We start from the raw sequence: 17,189 nt of genomic DNA on the forward strand, positions 1-17,189 counted from the left end.
GGAAAAAACCGCCGCTCCTCCACTCCAGGGCTGATTCGGATTCATGAACCCCGCTCAGCGTTTCCTCCGACAAGTTCTCCTCGAGAATACCTCCTCCATTCGAAGCAGCGCAAGCGGCATATGGGGACGAGATTTAGGTGAACTTTTGGCCTGAAAAATGCATGCTTAAGTGTTCAACATGCTCATTTTTTCATGTCGTCTTCTAAACAACTCTCGCAAGCAACCTCGACGTTAACAGCATAGTGTAACTAGTTCTGTAGACTGGATAAAAAAGGCGGCTGTGAAAAATGGCCAAAAATTCTTTTGCATCTGGCAGCAGACACTGCTGGTGACGTAGAATTTACGTAGAACATGTCGTAGGCTTCGAGAAATGGTGTGAATACTTCGATTTATTTTTTGATGTGAGATATATGCTCAGCCTTTGCCGCTTTGCTTTTTTGCTTTTGCCAGGCTCTGGCCTTCCTTGGGCTCGGAGGCGAGCGGAGAAAACATGCGTGCTGTTTCGCAGCACGTTGCAGTTCATGCACACTGAATTCGACTCTCCAGAAGCAAATGCCGCTTGCGGTTTTCAAACAAGTTGGGAGCCCTAATTGGAAGCCTGCTTGAAAAGCCGTGCCCTTCGTTGGCCGCGAATATCCCTCCATAGAACGAGCACACCAATGCGCTTTAATGCACTCAAAATATTTCCAGAGAACACCTGGGATATTTGAAACACCTCTAGTTGCAGGCAATACTAAAACCTAATGGAAATGTTCAAAGTAATGGAGCCACTAACCAACAAAAGTAGGTATGACTAAATGTGGAGAATATATTCACTTGAAAATTGATACTACTAACACACAAAATCTCATGTCAGTTGAAACGGCAGGGAAAGGACTCAAGAGATAATAATGTGAAAATATGCCAGCCAGATTTGTTGAAAATTTACACATTGGTGTCAATATGCTGTATATAACTCTCTAAACTAAAGAATGAAAACAGGCACAAGGTAAAAACAAAAAACAATAAAGTACAACCTTTTTATTGCTAAAGGGCAAGCAGACAAAATATACATTGCAATGCCTAAAGATAAAAAAATTGTACCATATCAGCTAGACGGGAATAAGCAACTTCCATTCAGAGTGTACCAACACAAACAGAAAACTATAAATTCGCATCACTAACAGCCATGTGAAAAACTCTACTGATGGCAACTGAGGAAAAAGCAAGCCACCTTTTCTAAGGATTAACTTTATAAAGACTCAACATATTAGAAATAACCACCCCTTACACTTCGGAAAAAAGGGCTAAGAAACAGAGCCACTAAAGGAATCTGTCCAAGAGCAAGAAACTTTTTCACCATCGCTAAAAACCTCAAGCAAGATAACAAGGAGGAAAACTAATCGAGAGTTACCATGCTAGTGCTTTTTTCATCTGTTATAAACAAGATGAATAAGGCTCTTTAACGATGAATATTAACTTTCTCAGCTTGTCATGTCAATAGAATTAAGGCCCTGTCAAGGTTATGATCTTTGATTTTAGCAAAGGCAGTTACACAGTTCATAAAGCAGATGCATGCTATTACATGTGCCAGCTCTATAACATTCACTCTTTGATATCAATAGACAGATGGAGAGCAGTTAGACTGGAGCACTTAGAAATTAGTGACGATAGGGTGGTAGATAAAGTGCACAAATCATGAACATGGGTTTAAAGGTGTCTCTTTGGCAGATTAGGCACATGTCACATTTCTCCAAACCAAGTAATCTGCACACTCCTCAAAATGATGCCATAACACGCCAAGATTTCATGGAACAGGTGGTAAGTATCGGTGAACATTCTGTTCATGGTACTTCAGGTTAGTACTGCGTGCAAATCCCACCAAGCAAATGGGACATACAAATGGTTTTTCTTGCTTGTGGCATTGCACATGAGACTTTAGGTGCGAACTGCGCAAAAAGGCCATTGGACAAAGCTGGCAATTGTAGGGTCTCTTGCCAGTGTGGATGCGAAGGTGCACTGCTAAGTTGCTCCCTGTAGTAAACTTCTTGCCACAATGTGTGCACTCATAAGGCTTCTCACCTGTGTGGATGCAAAGGTGCTCTGCTAAGTTACTTGCAAGAGTAAACTTCTTGCTGCAATGGAAGCACTAGTATGGTCCCTCACCTGTGTGAGTCCGAAGGTGACATTTCAGACTGTCCTTCCTTGCAAAAACCATGCTGCACTGGCTGCACCGAAAGTTGCACTCTCCGGAGTGTGTCAGCTGATGGTGCTTGAAGTTGGTGTGGAAGTCTGTGGCATACCCGCACTCAGGGCACAAGAACCGCCTTTTTTCACTGCGTGGTTTCTTTTGAGGAAGTGAGCTGAACTGGCTCTCATTTCTTGGAAAGCCTGCACAATAGGAGAAAGTGTAGGTTAGCAAAATTGACATAATGTACAGCTAGGCCATCTCCCAGATAAGGTTAATAATGTATGATGAGGATATTCTCAAGGGCAGTTTTTTATTGACATATATGGTCTGAAATTCAGAAAAACAAAATTCGAGTTTTGAGTCATGAAGTAATGGATGCTCTGACTTAGAGCCAACAACCATGTCTAAAACTCACGACTGTTAACAAAGCCAGCAAATAAACGAGTTGAGATTATAGCTGAGGAAAGCCTATTCAGAAACACACATAACTGCACTGCAGTTCAAAAACAAAATTGCATTAACAGTAAATTCCTCAGTAATTACATTCAACTCATAAAAGTATATCTATGAAGCACACCAATGTGCATTACTTTTACAGGTGAAATAGCCCCATGGTAGTCCAGGAACCTGTCTACATCCTATAGAGACCTGATTGACAGTTGCAGCATGGCAAAAGTGGTTATCTAACTATCAGTTCAGTTCAGTCGTTCAGTCGTGTCCGACTCTTCGTGACCCTACGGACCATGTCACGCCACGCTTTCCGGTCTCTCACTATCTTCCTAACATCACATAACTTCATCTGCAGTGCCTCGAGGATGCCATCTAACCATCGCGTTCGCTGCCTACCCCTTCTCCGGCGACCCTCAACCTTTCCCAACATCAAATCTTTCTCCAGCGACTCCTCTCTTCTCATCAGATGACCAAAGTAGCTGAGCTTTAAGTTTAGAATTTAACCTTCCAGTGAGCAGTCAGGGTTTATGGTCGACAATATTGACTGGTTTGATCTTCTGGCAGTCCAAGGAACTCTCAAGAGTCTTCGCCAGCACCACAATTCAAACGCGTCAATTCTTCGGCGGTCAGCCTTTTTCACAGTCCAACTCTCGCATCCATACATCACAACTGGAAAGACCATAGCACGAGTTATACGGATCTTGGTTGGCAGACTAATGTCTCTGCTCTTTACTAGGCGGTCAAGGCTAACCATTGCTCTCTTTCCCAGAAGCAGGCGTCTCCTAATTTCATGGCTGCAGTCTCCTTCCGTCGTAATCTAGGAGCCCAAGAACAGAAAATCTGTCACAGCTTCCACTTCTTGTCCATTGATGCTCCAGGACTTGATAGGGCAAGACGCCATGATCTTTGTCTTTTTAATGTTTAGTTTAAGCCCAAACTTCTCACTCTCTTCCTGTACGCGCATCAGAAGTCTCATGAGTTCCACTTCACTTTCTGTCATTAAAGTGGTATCATCCGCATATCTAAGGTTGTTGATACGTTTTCCAGCAATCTTCGCTCCAGCTGAAGACTCGTCCAAACCGGCCTTCCTCATGATGCACTCTGCATATAAGTTAAATAGGCAGGGCGACAGTATGCAGCCTTGCCTCACTCCTTTCTCAATCGGAAACCAATCAGTAAGACCATGCCCAGTTCTGACTGTGGCCTCTTGTCCTTCATACAGGTTCCCGAGGAGACAGATGAGGTGAATTGGAACTCCCATCTCTTGGAGAGCTTGCCACAATCTGCTGTGATCTACACAGTCAAACGCTTTCGCATAATCAATAAAGCAGAAGTAGATGGGTTTCTGGAACTCTCTTGCTTTTTCCATGATCCAGCGAAGGTTGGCAATTTGGTCTCTAGTTCCTCTGCCCTTGCGAAACCCAGCTTGCACGTTCGGAAGCTCCCGATCCACATACTGCTGCAGCCTTCCTTGGAGGATTTTCAACATCACCTTGCTAGCATGCGAAATAAGCGCGATCGTGCGGTAGTTGGAACAATCTTTGGCACTGCCTTTCTTTGGAATGGGGATGTAAACTGACCTCCTCCAATCCTGTGGCCACTGCAGGGTTGTCCAAATCTTCTGACATAATGTATGCAGAATGTTAACAGCGTTATGGTTGAGGTTTTGAAGCAACTCAAAACTATAGTTTCTACAAACTAACACCAGCTGCAACTTTACTAAAGGTAAAGCAACATTGCTCATAACCAGGGGGCATACTCAATTCATTCTCTTTCTGGCGATTCACACAAGGTAAGCAAGCCTCAAATGCACACTAAAATGAAAGTGCATAGGTACACCTACAAGGAAGGGAGCCAGAAGCATGTGAAAGAGATACAGATGCCATTAAGGCTGGCTGCTGATGCCTCGTTCAACCATCCTTGCTTGCAACTCCTTAATTTGAGCATGTGTACAATTGTAAAATCCACAAAGTATGAGTGGAGGACACATTATGAACTAAGGACTACTCAGCACAAGGCAAAGTAGGCATGGCTTTCAAAACAGGCCTGCGTAATTGTCCTGTAGTGAGATTTGAGTCAGAACCATCAAATTACATTAGCACTTGAGACTACAAATATAAGACAAATATTAATTGTAAGCCAGCTACATCTAATTAATAGATCTATTAATGTAGGGCTGATCAAGCACACTATATGCACAAGGCTATTAGTATTACACATTCTGCGCTCTGTATGTATTTGGAGTGCACTACACAGGTGACCAATTAATCTTATCATGAAATACCAAAGTCATTAAGAAGACAAATAGATATATATTAGTCATAACTGCAAGAATGGTGTACAGTTAAACTAGCTATGGGCACAAGGCCGTCAGATGTTATATAGAAACTGCATCACAAGACAGCCAAGAATCTTGCACCATGAGTGCCTCTTAGATGTACAAAACATCTATTTGTATTCTGTGTGACACCCCTGTTGGTAGGCTTGAACACTGAGTAGACCATGATGCCCCTTCGAACAACAGCTCATCTTCCGAGAACTTTTCAGCCACTAATTGCTATGAGCACAACATCTTTCAGTTAACATGGATGATGTTGGAAGCAGGCCCCCGGCAAAAATGAAATATACACGGAAAGTACAGCCTTGATATCGGGGGAAACGAACCCCCAGATTATTCATTATTAAAATAAAGCTGAATGCTGAGCATTCTAAAATTCAGTGCCCAGCTTGTCACTTTAATGAACATGTCATTGCAAAGCCTTAGCAATGTATTGAGATACTGGCCACAAAAACTAAATGACAATGTCCTGAAGAAAGATGGAATGACATGGCAGGAAAGTATTTACAGTTGGGAAGGTTACATGGAAATATGCGATATACAGGCCTGTTCGCGCATATTGTAAAATGCAGAAGAATACAGGCACAGCAATATTGACACAGTGCGTGAACATATGCAATAAACATGGCAGGTGATGTGGAAAAAATCTTCAATTTGCTGCACTTCAGTTGTCAGGGAACATGAGCGGTAATGCCTTCTTAAAAGGAAAATGTGGCAAGGTGGTACTGAACCTGAAACCAAACAAAAAGAAAGAAAAAGTAATCATTCACTGGTCTGTTCCCTCAATTCATGTTGTCCCTCAAAATAAATGGATAAAACATATGACAACTGGGCCTTCTGCTTGCCGCTGGCAAATGTAAAAAAAACAAGGAGTAACTCCAATGCTTGCTCAAGAGTTTGATACTAGACATTAACCTGGGTATAGACATTTGGGCTACTCCTGTGATTGCAGAAACTTGCATAAAGCTGTAATTACATGAAATAACTTGCAAGGAACTTCATTTTCAATGAAAATGCTTTTCCTTGAGACAATATACAAAATGCATACTTGCAAGCTTGACACACCAACATAAATTGGGATGTTCACTTGAAGAGGAATGAATGTCATCAAGCATTTTCTACAATACTCAAAATCATAACAAGGGCTGCCATCAAAACACAAGAATAATGAAGCCCCGATGTCTCTGTCCCTGTTGTTCAGAGAATGAAGGGTGCAGCCTTCTCATGTCAACAGTGTAACCATGCAACAAAATGGGAACACTGCAAAAGGTGGGACGGTCAGAATCATGGAATTTGAAACCATCACTGGCAACGTTTTTTTTTTATTTTACTGCCTAATCAATTATCTCTGTGATTACACATTATTTCACATCAGTGGCTGTTGGCACCCTTTGTATGTATCTCATAATGAGCCACTCACTTTGTCTACATTTGTTAACTAATTAGCCAAATGAGGACCTCAAAACTGGCAGCTCTGATATCACAGGTAGCTTCAGAGGATTACGACACAGGTCCGACACTCTCCATTAGATGATGTTCCAGGTGACCCTCGCGGTAATACAAGATGTACCATATATGCCACTATGACTGTGGGTGACATTGAACACCCTCAAGGACAAGTTTTGAACTTGGCACCAGCGAAGGGTAGAAGAACACACAGAAAAAGTATGCGGGACAATTGCTGGCGTGTACCTTTTCTGAGTTTCCGTCTTCTACCTACGCTGGTCTCAAGTTCAATCCTGAGTCACCAACCCACCCAATTTTCTGCATTACTACTCTTAAGGACAAGTTGCACACAACATAACGCACTATGAAAAAAAAAATATGCCCCCATATATGGCTCAGTCAGCAGAGCAATGAAAGCGAAATACAGAGGTGAGTTGGGATCCCAGTAGCAGCATGCCGATTTTTTTGTTTTTGTTTTTAGTTGATTATATCCCCATATATGTTATTTCACATTTATTGACACCAAAAAATAAATATGCCCTATGCTTTTTTGGCATTGTGGCTAATGGCTCCTTTTGTTCATATCTAATAAGGAGAGCCTCATTTTCCCTAGCTTTGATAGCAAAATATGTGGGATGAAATGCAAAGAGATCTTGGTAGATGAGTCTTAAAGTATATGATCACCAAATTCAAAGCTTACATCCATCTCTCATCACCATGGCAATTGGCAAGAAGCTTACAAAAGAAAGCTAACGCTTTAGCTTTGTAAAAGATTAGAAATCATCTGGCACTGTGTGCCTGCCGATGCGTTCAATCGAGAAAAATGAAATGCATTAACATCTCATAAAAGTCTAAAAACCATAAGGGATATATGAAAGAATCCGTTTACAGAAGGAAAGAGCCAACTTCAAAACTAGCAACATAATCTCCAAAGCCAACATTTCACAACTGCAATACTGATAGGCAACAGATATGCACACTGCTGTGGCCAAGTAACAGTAATTGCAACTCATCGGTTTAAAAAAGCCTACCCATATTGATAGCAACAAAGCCTCAGTACGAAATTTTTGTTTCCTTCAGTTACGGAATCATGGTATCCGATTCTGACTGGCACTTTGTGCAAAAGTACTACCTATCTAGTAAACGACTCGTAAGCTACAACATGAGACAGAGTTACAAGGCACACTACACGTAAGTGGGCTGTGAAAATACACAGAACGTGGCTTTATTTTCTCAAGGAGCACTACCACCCTGATGCTATACTTGATGAACAAAAATAATTATCTTAGTTTTCAAGCCACCATTCATTTCGGTCCATTTGAGTGCGATGCACACCCTAGCCATCTCTGAGATGCAGTGTACTTTCCAATATATTTAGAACTAAGTGCTACCATGGGTCACATGCATTACTAACAGCACAGATCCTTTTGAAAGCCCCCTTCCACAAGGATCAAACAGGCATGAAAAGAATGGCATTAATATTAGGACACTCAGTCACCAAACCATTCCATGAATAAGGTGTACCCAAATGCTGTGTGTTCCATAATCTGATGCCCAAAATGAACTGGCCACTTCTATGAACTCTAAATTAGCAGTATTTTCTGTTTTAGCGTATGTGGCCCCCTTCGTGGCAAAGTATGCAGCTGCAATCCCCAAAACATAAAAGACACAGTTAGAATGTCTTCAATAGAGTAACGATTACACTGTACATACACAGTGAATACAAAGTATGGTCACAGAAAATTTACAAGACCAATGAGCACCATAAAAAAGGATGGTAAAATAACACCTTGCATAAAGTAGAAAGCTTGCTTAAGTTGAGACTAATGCCTTTCAATGCATGGACTGCTGACTTATCCCGTGAAGAGTCAATTTACAGCAAGGATGCTCGCATTTGTGCTGGCTGCTGCACTAAGCTAGGATCAAAGACAACTAATCTCTGAACGAGAAAATTTCTGCTAAGAAAGTGGGATTACCTATCAAGCAGACAAGCCACAAACAGATTATAATAATGAAGGTAGTTGGAAATTTAATTGGCAAAAAACCTAGACATTTTCAGCCAGTGCATGACGTTTGCTTGGAAAAAAAAATTACAAACACCAGCACATATCAAGCACTGTGTATAACACCACAAAAGTGAAGAATGCTAAATTGCCCAATGGATGGCAGATCTGTGAGTTAGGATGACAAGGCTCCTAGGCTTCACTGGTAATGAAACTGAAGGTGTTAAACCCCGGTAATGGGCATTTTTTTTTTTCAACTATAGGCACTCAAGGTGATTTCAATACAATGCAGAAATGAAATGCCAAAGGAAAAAGAAATGATGTTTTATGCTGTAATAAAATTCTCATAGTCTGGCCTTTAAATTGCTCTTCCTCAGCCCTCCTCCTTTCAACAGCCTGGAAATAAAAAAAAATTAAAAAGAAATTTTGTACTTGCTGTCCCTTTAGAAAAGAAATACTTCCTTTTGCTAAATTTTGCAATTACAGCTATGAAAAAGGCAAAATGAGCCCAAGTGAACATCAGTGAACATCAGTGGTAAAAAAAAACTTCTTCTTTTTTTTTTTTTTTTTTTTTTTTTGTATACAGCTAGCTCACGATGGGGTGAAATGATCACTGCAGTCTTGCCTCTACCATCTACCCTCGAGGGAATGGTGCATCCTAAACAATTTTACGCATACTGACACATCTGTTGGTTTGGCAGTACTACACCGAATAAAGTTATGATGACAATTTGAAGAGATGCAAGCGGTTCCATAGGAAGTAAACATTTCAAAATAGTGATGTTTGTACTGTAGCAACGTCCAATGGCTGAAACCGACAGACAGCACAAAAAACATGCAAACTGGTACGATCAGGTAGTAGCGAGCATATGACACGTGCGACTGCGGACGAATGTCAACCCAGCTCCCTCCGCTGTTCTCATAAGGTGCACAATATTTCGTGCAAGTTCGCGAAAGAGATTCTGCTGCACCTGTGCACACAAAAAATCTGATTTATCTGGCTAGAACACCTAGGCTGTTGCAATTGTTCAAAATGATTTGTTCACTTTTTTTCTCGGGAATAATGCTTCAAACTGAACTCGAGTGGCAGTAATCATTTTGTAAATACTCTTAACTGCGATAAAAATGAGCTGTGATAAGGAAGTAACTCAGGTGAGCTCTGTTACAGCTAACCGTTTTTACAGCCTTCAGAGTTGGCCTCAGCACTGGTGCTTGGCCAGATGAGTGCATAACAGAATGCTACTTTTGTCGCTTGATGACAAGCGTTCTACCATCCACTGCAGTCCACTTGCGATGATGACAGCCTTTCTCTGTCAATGCACAACACTGCCGTAAACACACAAGGATAAAAACAAGCACTTTCCAATGGTTAACTTCTCCAAAATCATGTATGAAGCAAGTTCAATTCGCTTGATCGTGATGACGGCTGACTCCTTTTTAACAGGTCGCCTCTGCCTCACAGCGCGACAAAGCCATGGCAAAAAAAAAAAAAAAGAGCCTTAAACAAAAGCACAAAAAAAAAAAATCTGCCTCTTCACTGCATGCAGTTCAATGCAACCACTTCAGTCATTCTGGTATGCTCACTGCTCCCAGGCCCTCCATGACGCGGTCTGCCCGAATGTTCCCTCGATGTACCACCCCATTTTACCACCAGTATTCCAGGCGTCGCCACGTGTACTCCACCACAGTCCACACTTGCAGAAACCCAGGAGTATAGGGAATTTTAGAATTGGGGGACCCTGTCAGTAATGGGTATAGAATAATAGCGGCTTGCAAGTACACATGCTAAATGTCATTACTCCCCCCCCCGAATGAATATACTGAATATAAGTTTTGCGTGCCATACACGCTTATGAAGTAGTCTGCAGCGGGCCTCCGCTACCACACGAAATGTCAAACCGATGCTCACGGCTCACTGCTGTCTTCGCCGCTCGGTAAGAGCCAAAGTGAGTTTTGATGCCACACCGTTCACCCACTCCCGTGTCTCCGTCTTCTGCACCTGGTCTTTAATCTTCACACACGTTGCATTGCTGGGCTCCACACCAGCTGATATCATAGAAGGAGATACCTCGAAACGGTGGTGTAAGTTTGCAGTCCATTGGGTCCATCGCGTTGAGATGCCCGTGTATACGAAATGTACCAGCGTCTGGTGCGCCAGATGTGTGTCGGCCAACTGAAGGAGTCTAACCTCATAGCCCAAATTTGCTGCAGCCTCATGAGCTGGTGCATTAGACACAAATAAATAAATGAATAAGCGAGGCACAGGTGAAGAGGAGGCAAAGCATGCAAATGCAGAATGCAATGCAGCGCTGGGATGCTTCCGGGTGCATCTGCGTTTGTGTGGGTCTTTGCCTTCTTTTACTTCCGTGTCTTACTCATGCAGTTCTTTCTTTGGTAACTACAAACAAGCGCTAATAAAATAATGTGAAATAAAAAGAAATGTTTGATTAATAAAATTAGCACTTTCCTGTCCGCACCTATTCCCATCGATAGCCCGCTAGCGATGGTTTCACGATTCGAATTTTCCCGCTTTCAAAGCGCTCCTTGAGAAGTGGCGTCAGCCAGTGGGAAATAGAGGAACTCTTCTTTCAGTCTTGCTTTTAGTTTTTTTTTTTTCTGCCGGGCCGCGCCCATCCAGATGGTTTCCAAAGTCAGGTGATCGGAGCTCCTTGATTACATCATGACGTCAACGTCGCGCGCTCCTGCTGCACGGAAACGGTGCAGTTCCACGGAAATTCACACATCGGAGAGTTCGTTTTTGGATGCGAACAGCAGCAGTGGTGACTCGGAAGACGAATTCAACTCTTCAGACTTTAGCACTGACAGCGAAACTATGTCAAACTGACCCAGAACGTCAACAACCATACCTCAATAAGTTTCGCTTTCACCCCCAAAACGCTTTTGCTGCGCACTGATCACTGCGGAAGAGATCACTGTTCTGAAGGTCACAACTGTTATCTGCAGCGTGCCAACACCAGTAGCACAAGGAGTCATGTTTTCCGCTAGAGGACAGTCAGGGGTCGACCTCGACTACTGTTTTCTTTCTCAACTCAGCGAATACCGTACACCGAAAGCTAGAATTGGCTGCAATGTTGCATTAATCCCTGTTTTAAAAAACATATATTTTGAAATTTTTATAATTTTTTTATTTGTGTCAAAAAACTTTGATGCTTTTGTGTGTGTTTTTTTTTAGCTACAATTTTTTGCTGATAGTCTTTTTTTCATCACTTACTCAATAAATATGTTGATTGTCACTAATACCATTGTGAAAAGGAATTCCTTCTCTACACTTTGATACTTGATACTAGACACTCCTGTACCAAGCAAGATTTGTTAAAGAAAAAATATTAATGACACCACGCAAAAAATACCCCTTTTCCCGCAGACAGGAAAGTGTTAAGTAGATAAAACTGAAATCAGGTCCACTTCAGCAAACGTTCAGATGCACTCACTGAACGCCTCAGCCCGCCTCTTAAAAGGGTGGGCAAATCTGCCGCTCTAGCCACCTGGCGTTTGAAAGGGCGCTGCGCCATGGATGAAGCAAGAAAGGTTAAAAAGCAATTATCTGACAGACCCGTGGTGTAAGACCAAGCAAGAGTAATCATCAGAATACCATCAACACTGCGCCCTTACGCAAGCAAGATGCAAGCAGTCCTACCACCTGGGTAGCACCGCATCATGGCAACGAACTGAAGTGAGGCATACTGATGGTTCCCAGCGGAACGAGTGATGTAGCTAGCACTGTAGAAACAGAGGAGGCACTGCACAAGAAACCTTGGTGATGTCCCAGGGTGTTTACTGAGGCAGATCCCTGATGCAAGGCTACACAGCTGTTCATTACACAATGGTGGCGAGTGTGTGTTTTGGTCACGACACCTCAGGTGCCAATCAACTGGCAGGGAAAGAGATATGTTATATTTACACAGTTTTTTCAGCAATAAATGCACCTCCTTGAGGCTAGAAATATTGGCAGAAGCCATACTTTTTTTTTTTTTTTTTTTTTGCAAGACCGAGACATGGATAGAGTTGTCCCCCAGGTCACTTTAACTTTACTGCTCCTATCTAAATGGACCTTTTTACAGTAGTGAACCCCTCTTGTGGCCGCCAGACGAAGTAAGATTGACGGGACGGGTAACCGAGAATTTGAGCAGAAATTAATTCCTAGTAGTGGGGTGGGCTCATTTTCCAAAGAGTAATTGAGTGCAGGGCTGGTCTCGCCCAGCCTGTGCAGAGATGTGAGAGTCATCTGTGAGCATACCTTGGCACATTAACCCCCCCCCCCCCCCCCCCCAGCTCCCCTTATTCCCTGTTAAACTATGACAATGACCACAGGAAGCTGAAGAACCTGGCGGTGTCTTCTCTGTTGAGGCAAGCTGGGGAAGGCAGGGCTATACAATGCATCCATTCCGAAGGCCTAGATGATGCTAGCACTGCACGCAATTATTGTGCAGCAGTTCATTGCGTTGATGAAGTGAAGGATGTCGTTTCCTGAAAAAGCACATGCAGTGAAGTCCTCCCTCCTAATTTTATGCACCATCCCACGAAAATGGCAAACGAGGAGGCTTCATGCATGTGCAGTAGCACTACTTGAAAAAGGTCCTTTGTTCTGCTTGAACAACAGTGTGACCTGGCTTATTCTGAACTGAAAGTGGTCAGCTATCAGGGAGGCCAAGAAATGCATAAATATTTTTTTAACATAAATTAGTACCGTAATTGATTAATGGGTGACGATTACAAACCATTTTATGGGTACTGTTACAGTACTAACTCATGTCCATAACAGAAATTTAATAAAATCCCTTATGCCTTCCTTGGCCTTGCTGACTATTGGCACCTTTCAGTTGTGCATTATAACAAGCTGTTCAATTCTGCCTACATTTGTCCGCTTACTACCCCATTCTGAGCAATGTAGGCTACTTCTGGGCAAAAAATGCGATTAATTTCATTAAAAAAGGACTGTGCTTCAGTTTCAATTTTTTTTTTTTTTTTTTTTTTGTCAGCTATGTCAGGGGTATTCTTAATCTTTACACAATATCTATCAACATGCGGCAATAGTGGCAAGCAGGTGACCAAAATCATGTCCTTGTCTCACATTGATCCTGCTCAGCAACAATGGCATTCTCACGATTTCATTGTGTCGACGCAAGTTTGCAGGTCCTTGGTCTTGTTTTCACATCAACAGAGATGAGTCCTCCACCCTGCATGGAATAATGGCAGACGCCCTTCTGTAACTTTCGCTTCCACTCTGGCCAAGCCTTCCTAAAGGCATCATGCGTCTTCTGAACAACCTCAGGCAAACAACAGTGCAGTGCCCACAGTCTTTTTTTACAAGATAGTACAGTGTCAACCTAGGCATTGCACTGCACATAACATCAAAGCGCAGAGTGTTAGCAATTGATATTTAGATTTTGTTTGCTAACCAGAAAGTTTAACATGAATATTTCCGTTACTCTGAATACTTGTCATTGACATATCACAGTATGTAAAATATATATACTAGGTTTTTAATCTCCCGTTTCCAGTCAGAATAAATTTAATACTTTCGTGAATGCCTGTGCCAGTCTCAGATTTTTGCAACCAATTATTTTCTTTCTTCATAAGCAGTATATATTATTTTTCTTTGCTTTGGGAAGAAATTGCTATTAGCTATAGACCTTTTACAGAAAGCAGTTCCATGGCTTCCAACAGATGGCGCCACTAGGACGGCCATCATTTCTGGCTTTCAGAACGCATCGATGGGCAGTGTGGACAGCTGCTGCACAGCTTGCATAAGGATGCCGACTGGCGTTCAAACCCCGCCACATTGGTGTGGGTGTCCTCTGTCTTGTCAAAGCAACCTGCGGGGAAGTACCTATACCTAATGACTCTGTGGTCTCTAGCGGAAAAATAGACGATGCTTTCTGCATACGGTGTACATCACGGCCAACCTGTCTTTTTTTCATGTGTCACAAATTGATGTTTCTTTCTGGGAGACGAGAGCGCCTGTGAGTTATAGGGAAATGACAACTGCAAACTTCACCCCCCTCGCCTTTCCATCTCACGCCGGCAGTAGCTGCGGAAGTGCGAGAACAACCCTGATGTTTTCTCAGGAGTTATATTGAGTCTTTGTACTGCTACCGCGTCATTTCTGTCGGCTATTAATGTCTGCGCATTCACAATGAATTCATTGTGCAGAGAGGGAAGGTCATCGTATGCATGCCTGTGAACATGCATTCATGCTTACTTCAAGCAAGCACTGATGAAATAAATGCAATAACTGCTACTTTCATATAACAAAAGCGCAGATCAGTGGTGAATATTAGCAAGATAAAATTTTTTATATCTCCCCTTTATCGGGCTCGCTACGTCTACAGGTGCTGAACAGTTTCCAGTCTTACTTTCACTCAAGCGTAGGCAAACGTCGCTGAGCGCCTGAAGTGACTTTTGATCAGCGTAATAGTCTTTGAAGCCAGATGCTACGGGAAGTAAAATAGTATCTGGCCATTTCTCGAAGCATTACATTCGCGTCCATACCCAGTAGCAAGTATTGCGCATGATGCTGAACATTCTTAATACATCTTAACCAGCGCGGTCTGAAGACGTTTTTATCGTTTAGGCAAAGATATTGAGAAGAAAGATTTCAGGTGGTGGTCGGCTTGTAATTTTTATTTTGACGGTAAAATATATGTCCACACAAAAAGCACTACAGAAAGAATTTATTTTAGAAATTCGCCAACGGCGGACGGGTTTGTTGGCACATCCTAGCCAATGCAGGCATTCAGATGACGCAGTAAATGAGCTAGGCAATCATATAACACAGGTAAGCACCTTTAAATGCAAGTAGTTTGCTAATGAACTGCTAAATTGGTTTCTTTTTATCCCGAACTTTAGCACAGAATTGCAAAATTAGAAGTTGTAGAATTAGGCGAAAAATGCCCAAGATACAAAGTCGCTGCAATTTTCAAAACAGTATCATGCAATTGTGCACTCTAACACTGCTATGCCCAATGCATCTTTGCTACACCTAGGCTCGTATTCCGAGTTTGCATAGTTATCGGTGTGTCGCTATCTCACGTGACCTCGAGCCATCTGATTGGTCGAAATGCCGAAACCGGGTGCTCACTCCCCAGAAGGGGTGGCTGGAAGAGGTGGCAACACCATGTTCCAGCGTTTCCACCAATCAGATGAATCGAGCTCATGTGAGATAGCGACACTTCGATCGACGCAAACTCTGAATACGGGCCCTAGCATCATGGAACTAAAAAATATGAAATGATATGCACGCACTGCTATGGCACTCGGCAGGAAAGCAAAGCTGCCACAGCTATTTGAACGCAGCAGAACAATTCAAAGGGGCCCTTGGTTATGTCTTTCAGTTTGTATGCAGGAAAAAAAGCTGCAAAAAAACGTTGGTTTGATTTGTGGGGTTTACCGTCCCAAACAGACTCAGGCTATGAGAGATGCCTGAGAAAAAAAAAAAAGATTTTGCGCAGACGGAGCTTTCAAATGAAGTGAATTGCACATGATGCCGGTCCATCATTTTCAGAGGGTTAGCAAGGGGTGGAGATCGACCACATTTATCCACTCCCTCACTCATTAATTTAATCACTGGTTTAAATGCATTACAAACATGTTTAAAAAGCTGTTCTCCTCACAAGTATTGCGCACCGCGACGGCAATCGATTATTCTTATTGCTCAAAACACCCAATCATTGGAACAACAAAGGAACTACAGCTGTGAAGCAAGAATCAGAAGGCACTAGAAAGTTTGCTTGGTGCATTGTAGGTCAGAGCCTAGCCGACAGGCAGTGTCGGCAGTATTCTAGACGCTGGCATTCGCAAAACTATGGTCCCTGGAAAAACACAGCAAGATTATCCGGACAGGAGCAGCAAAACACGGGGCCAAGATGAGAACGCCCAGACGAAGCATGACAGACCACACCAGTAGGACCAGACATTATATTGCAACTGGTTAGTAGCGAGCAAATGCCAAGGGACTACGAAGAAAACATGCATGATGGAGCGCATAACTGCAATATTAAATGAACAATGCGTAGAAGGGATTCCTGTTTGCGCACGCCGTGCGTAGAACATTGTTCATATTAAATTTCCGACCCTCGTTCTGTCCGATTTCTTTCTAGTCTAGTATTGAGGCAAGTTATCGTTCTTTTGCATTCGAAACAAAACAAATTATTACGCCCAGTATACCTCCGCTAAGCAGTCTTGTTAGTAAAGCTTGGTGAGGCCTTCTCGGAGACCAAGACAGCGCTACGCAGAGGCAGAGACATCCGAACCTCCGAACCAATCTAACCACCTAACCACACGCCATTCAGCGAGGAAGAAAATCACGAAATATCATATCGCAAAAACAAGAGTGCCTTTTGAAAATACTTACCTCATTTACAACCGGACGCCGCGGTACTCCGCTAAATGGATTGGATTTGGATTGAATTGATTGTGAAGCTTTCTTTTTTGTTGATGATGATGTGGGTCGTTGCAGCGTCCGGTGATTTGCAAATTGAAAATTGAAAATTAGAGAGCAGTGATTTGCGTATGTTTGCGTTCCTCTCCGCTCCAAGTTTTGAGCGGAACCCCAGCGGAGCATAGCGCATAAGCTAGTTTCTCCACAGATTATGTTAGTAAAGATAAGAGCAGAAGCTTTATGCACCACGGAAGTTGAGTGTTCCTGAGATCGACTGCGGACCTTGGCCGTTCATAACGCAACAAATCAAATTTATTATTACTGCCTGTTGCTTTACAAAAAGAGCGTCTTGGATTTGTTTTTGAAACGTGAGTGGCGCAC

General features: G+C 42.6%; 1 long non-coding RNA gene across 2 annotated transcripts; it reads right to left on the reverse strand.

Moving 5' to 3' along the window:
• Positions 1-1,037: 1,037 nt before the first annotated feature.
• LOC146176655 (uncharacterized) lies at positions 1,038-16,894 on the reverse strand. Of its 2 annotated transcripts, none has more exons than XR_014701539.1 (4): positions 16,782-16,894; positions 13,533-13,605; positions 2,146-2,370; positions 1,038-2,061 (listed from the first exon to the last, which is right to left on the reverse strand). It is a non-coding gene; the product is annotated as an uncharacterized LOC146176655 (long non-coding RNA). The 2 variants fall into 2 exon arrangements; XR_014701540.1 differs by lacking the exon at positions 16,782-16,894 and adding an exon at positions 16,595-16,750.
• Positions 16,895-17,189: the final 295 nt, after the last annotated feature.

Source organism: Amblyomma maculatum, chromosome 10 (genome assembly GCF_055883805.1).
Source record: "Amblyomma maculatum isolate TAMU_Amacu chromosome 10, ASM5588380v1, whole genome shotgun sequence".
Classification (NCBI taxonomy): domain Eukaryota; kingdom Metazoa; phylum Arthropoda; class Arachnida; order Ixodida; family Ixodidae; genus Amblyomma; species Amblyomma maculatum.